Below are 6,118 nucleotides of genomic sequence, written 5' to 3'. Positions count from 1 at the left end.
GTTGCTTTCCATCAAGGTGTTTTAGCACAGCAACAGAAAAGTAACTAGTACGAACCCTTCAAAGAAGAAAGGAAAGGCAAGAAGAAAGGTTGGAGTCCTGCTATGAGAAGATTCACCCTCTGTTGATGGAGACAGATGGACAGAGCTGAGCTATGAACAAAGCTATTTGGTCTGCCTCTAGGAGATGGAACAAGCCAGAAATGGATGTCATTCTATGGCCTTTGGAAAAGATTGCAGCAGAAACCTGGCTTTTATTCAGTGAGGCTCTCATTGAACCACTGGCCACAGAGCTGCAAGAGAGCATGTTTGTTCCTAAATGTTAGGCAGTAGTGGGATACTTTGCTCCAGCATCCTTAAAGAAATGAATGGAGTTGTTTTATTTCAAATTCCACGTGGACTTCCTTGAATTTGGGTGATGGTTCTATAATCTTGTGTACTGTGATGACTGCCAACTGTTGAGTTTTTATTACTACTCAAGGTGCCCCCAGAGAGGGTAGGCTATTGGCGATACATTGAGACTTTGATGTAAGGACCATCAGTATCCCTGTTTTCCAGAAAGAAAAGAGACTCGCCCATGATCCTGGTGGGCATGGATCTAAGGTGCACATATTTTGAAGGCAGGTTCATGGCATCTAAGTCATACTGCTCTCAGTCTCATCATGTGCAATGTACCTCTTTTGTCCTTGAGAAAGTTTAGGACCTGAGTCTGTTGTGAAGTGGTGGCAAAGACCAGATATTCATCCTCTGGGATCAGTCAGGCTTCTCAACAAATCCTATGCTTGCCAAGAGACACCGGGGCTTCCCAGCCTGGATGGTTAGCTCCGTGGCTGCATGATATTGAAGGCCTGGGGCTGGGAGCACGGCGGGATGGGGCCAAGAGAGACATGGGATGTTCACACACAAGTCCTGGGAGCCCAGAGTGATCAGACTCACAGTCTCCTGTACAGTGACCTATTTGAACTTATTAGTTAGGTACTGAAGATTGAACCCGGGACCTTGTGATGCTAGGCGAGTGCTCTAATGCCAGCCTGCATGCCCGGTGCCTCACCCTGTTTAGTAAGTGCTCTGTCTTTGTTTCCTGGTGCCAGACGAGAATATTGCCCAACATCTATGCAGTCTGTTGCAGTAAAAACAGAAAGCCAGCATGAGAGCTTAGTTCCCGAAACCGAGATCCTCCCACTTACCAGGACCATGGACCATACACAGAGCATGGGAACCCTCCAAGCCATCTGTTTTCATTTGGTCTCCTAATTACAAGAAAAAAGGAAAAGAAAAACCAAATCACTGCATTGAAATTAGCCAAACAAATGGCCATTATGGTGTGAAGCCAGAGGTGTGTTCTCCTGGTTTTTCTTTAATCAGAAGGTTTCTGCTGTGCCCCCATCCTCAACACGTAACCATTGTCCAGAGGTGGAAAAAATAAAATTACTGATCTTTCTGGTTTACCCTCCACCTTCAGCCCCACTGTAACCATCACGCATGTCCGAGACATCTGAGCTCTCCTGCTGTGTAAACTGAGTGTGTGGGAGGAGGGAGATGTGTGCTTCGCTGTCCTGGGTCACTTATTGTTTATTTTTCAGCATGTTGAAATCTTTTAAGTGGTGGTTACATGAGCCTCTGCTGGCTACTACAACAAAATGCTTCCGGAAAACAGGTCTTCATTTTCTGACAGGTTTTGAGGCTGGAAGTCCAAAATCCGGTTCCAGTGTGGTGGGATCTTGGTGCAACCTGTATTTCCCTCTCTAGTCATCCCCAGCTTTGATACTATCCAAACCAATTAAAATTCATCTCAATTACTTAGATTAATGCACCCTCTTCAGTGGAGACTGCTCCATGTTGCATAAAAGATGAGACCATTAGGAGGCTTATCTGGTAGCTGAATATAAAAAGAGAAGTGGGCACTATAAGACTGATATAAATAATATATTGTTTGTGGGCCTTCTATCCCAAAGGGCTTCAAAAAGTTTTACCAACCTTACCGATAATGTTTGTGCATAAATGATACCTGTATGCATTAACCTTGCTGATTAACTCCTGCCACCCAGCCCCAGTGTTGTTACTGGCATCCTCCATACTTTATGTCTTAAATTGTCTCTTATCATTAAGCACAGGGGGTCCCCAGATGTTATGGCCTGTGCATTCCCAGCAACAGGATGGCTGCATGTAAGCATGAGTTACATATATGGATGCTACTCCAAAACTCCAAAACAAATAGGAGTAGGGAAGTTAAAGTTGGTGATTAATAAACACGAAACACTGGAATCTGTTACTTCTAGATGATTTCAGACATTCACTAACTAATACCTCAAGACACAGCAAACAGCTATAGGAAAATGTAGTACATGTAGAGCTGGTGGTAATTCTATTTTTCAAACACTGTTCTGGTTAATCTCACCATCCTTTTCCCAGCACTAATTTTTCTTAAAAACTGTGAATCATGGAAAATTATAAATACACATAAAAGAATAATATTGTGGCAGAACTCTGTCCATCACACACTTTCAGTGGTTCTCAATGTTTTACATCTGATTAGACCATCATTTTAATGTTATAATATGACCAATGAGGGGTCCTTTTCAAGGATTCTTAATAATTTATATCTGATCAGGTCTTTATTTTTTCATGATATTAAGAGCAATGAAGGGTTCACAGTGGAACAGAAGTTTAAACTCTGACATTTTCTTTTTGTTTATTGTGCTTACATTTTATATTATGCTTAAAACAGGATTTCATAGGGAATATCTTAATTTTAGGGTCTTATGCATTCGAGGCAAATGCTATACATTGAGCTATGCCCCTGGACCCAAGATGCTGTGTGTATTAAATTTTTTGGGCTGTGTAACAAAATTTTCCACAATAGGGAGGCCCACGTGGCACAGATCCATTTCTGGACAGTGCTTGAGTCTGGCCGTCCAAGACCACGTGCCAGTGTAGTTAGTGTCTATTGAAAACTCTCTTCCTCCTACACAAGCATCCTTGCCCCATGTGCACAAATAGTCTTTTTTTTTTTTTTTGGTTCAGTTTGTGTGCATAGAAAAAGACTACAAGCTCTCTGGAAGAACACTAAATCCTCCAGGCAAGGGTTATGTTCTTATAACATCAATAACATCATCTAACCCTGTTTACCTCTCTAAAGACCCCAGTGTGTAAGTCTGGGGTTTGCTCCAGACATAGCACTGGTCTAGGTTTTGTTTACATGATTCTAGATAAGTTCTAAAAATTAAAATTCCCTTGTCTGCTACAATAAGGTGAGATTGAATAGGGTTAGGAACCACTGCTTGAGACCTTCATCCCTCTCAGGTTCTGCCCCTGCCACCTGCACCCTGCCTGGGACACATGGCCAGAGTAAGGCGTCCAAAGTCAGGAAATAAGTGACTATTAGGATAACTGAGTTTTTTAAATAAAGGCACAGGACACCAGTGACTCCAGCATGTCCTTCCCTGACTTTCCTGGTAACCATTCTCCCAGGCATTGGGACACCAGTGACTCTGGCATGTCCTTCCCTGACTTTCCTGGTAACCATTCTCCCAGGCATTGGGACAGCAGTGACTCTGGTGTGTCCTTCCCTGACTTTCCTGGTAACCATTCTCCCAGGCATTGGGACACCAGTGACTCTGGCTTGTCCTTCCCCGACTTTCCTGGACATGGCTCTTCTGTGTCACCACATTTCAGTGTATTCATGGAAAGCAGCATTTGGGTGGCTGTTGAGTCTTTAGGCAGTATCAGCTTTGAGTGGGGAAAATGATCCAATCATAAAGAATGCTGGTTTTGTCTAACTTGTTGAAAAATACAACCTTTATTTTACTTGAATGTAAAAGATCATGGTACTTGGCTTTCTGTCAAATTAAAGATGTGTGGTCAGGGGTTCTGAACATATAATGGCTCCGGTGTGGTCTGGACACTCCCCAAGCGTGCGTGTTCCACAAATACTCTCGGAATAGGGTCTGTGTGCACTGCATTTCTCTTGTTGCTCTGGGAATAGCAGGAATTGAGTGTGGAGCATGCATTTCAGCTTGGGCAGAGTGGCGTTCAGTCGCAAGGAAGATCTTGGTGTGGGAAATTCGGGAAAATGGTAGGGAGGAGGGGACTGGCAGGGGATGGGGCACTCTCCTCTCAGCAGTGTTAGGGCTTTGCTCATCAGCATTCAAAATATTCAAGGTCAACAAAGTACAGGATGCGGACGCCCTTGGTGTTTCCCTTCCTTATGTGGTTTATTCTTTTCGTGTTTATTCTTTCCGTGTCTTTAAAGATTTTATATTCTTATTTTTAAACTAATTTTTCTATGACTTTCTCCACCCATTTTCTTTTCTTCCTTGAGCATCTAAGCACATTTTCAAGCATACTGTTTCTGCTTAGAGTTTTTCTTGTCCCGGACCTGCTTGCTTTTTTTTTTTTTTTTTTTTTTTTTTTTTTTTTTCATATCTGCATGTTTCTTTGACCGTGTGAGCCAAAACTTAAATGCTTAGGCTGCTGCCACATGGCTCCACTTAGCACATGGTGCTGGCAGCTGGCTCTGTGCCCTTCTTGGGTCCACAGGCAATAGCCAGGAGCCTGACCATCCCAGCTCTAGGATGCTGTGTCTGCGGTACAGCAGGCATTTTTGCCAAGCATGCTACTCAAGTGCCCAGATATCTAAATCGGTAGAGCATGAGACTCTTAATCTCTGGGTCATTGGTTTGAGACCCACATTGGGTACCAACTGTAGTTGGACTTTCTTGTCAGACCAGCTGCCCCCAAATAATGACAGGGAAATTCATTATTAATTATGAAAGCTTGGCCTTTTTTTGGGGCTTGTTCCCAACTAACTCTTACAACTTAAATTAACCTGTTTTCATTAATCTATTTTCTGCCGTGTGGCTTTTTAGCTTTCCTTCATTCCGTATATGCCCAGTTCCCTCTGTGTCTTACTGGCATCTCTTGTGCACCTAGATTCATCTCCAGTTCCTTTCTCTTCACAGAAGTCCCGCCTATTTTCTCCAGCCTAGCTATTGGCCATTCAGCTCTTTATTAAACCAATCAGAAGGCACCATTTGCACAGTGTGATCAAATATCCTACAATAGCTTTTGGTTGTGGTTTTATCATGGGGACAAAAAAAGAGTAATGAGGGAAAGAAAACCCTCTTTCTATTTTTATGATGACAAAACCTTCTGCCTGTGGCCTGCCCATTTCAGCCAAGAATGGTAGACACTTTTATGGAGAGACTCCCATATTTCACAGTACCCTTTCTTTGACTCCTGTCATTTCAGCCACATGCATCATGACCTGAAGATAAGCTTACCCTCAAAGGCATTCCACATCTTTTCTTCTTAAACTACGACCTTAAAGTGTATATGCTTAAGAATGTACTGCTTAGCTGAGCTGCGACTACCTGAAAATACTTGTAGGTTGGATGTGTACAGCCACCTGGAGTGCTCACCACCATGGATCTCCACACTTCCCTGTCAGGCTCTCCTTCCTGCTGCGGTAAGGAATCTTCTTCCTTTATTTCTCAGTAGCGTTTTGATTTTCACTCACTGGGATGTGAAGGTTACATTAGTTAGACTTTGCCTCCTTCCATAACACCCCTGGCTTCCTGTCCCACAGCTTCCGTTCAATCTTTCACAGTCATTCTCTTTGCCTGAATACCTGGACATCCCAGGTCAACTTCCAAATCCTCAGTAGAGCTTCCTTGACCCCAGCTCAGCTGAATTGTTGCCCTTCTCCATCCATCTTTTGGTTGTACCCTGACCCTCCTCATGGCACTTCATTACCTTCCAGCAATGACACTATTTACACATCCTGGCTCAACTAGAGGACAAGAACCATGAACTCAAAGAAAAAGCCTGAGCTATTGTGAATGGAGCTATGTGGGCCACTATGGTGAGAGGCCAAGGAAGACTAGCTGCAGGTAAAAACTGAAGCCTTTTCAGGATTACTTGAGTAGCATGGCCAGTGTTCCTATATGTCTTGAATGAGACTGAAGGAAAGGGTGATGGACTTTAGAATAAAGGCTGTATTTGCTGCAGTTTAACTGAATTGTGACTGTGCCTGTAGGCTCTGTGCAAGGCAGAACGCAAGAGTGATGGATTAAGATACCCAAGAGGAGAACTTTCTAAGCCAAAGACATTGAAGAAGTTT

The sequence above is a fragment of the Cricetulus griseus genome, chromosome 3, assembly GCF_003668045.3.
Source record: "Cricetulus griseus strain 17A/GY chromosome 3, alternate assembly CriGri-PICRH-1.0, whole genome shotgun sequence".
NCBI lineage: Eukaryota > Metazoa > Chordata > Mammalia > Rodentia > Cricetidae > Cricetulus > Cricetulus griseus.
Note: the sequence above shows the minus strand (reverse complement) of the source record.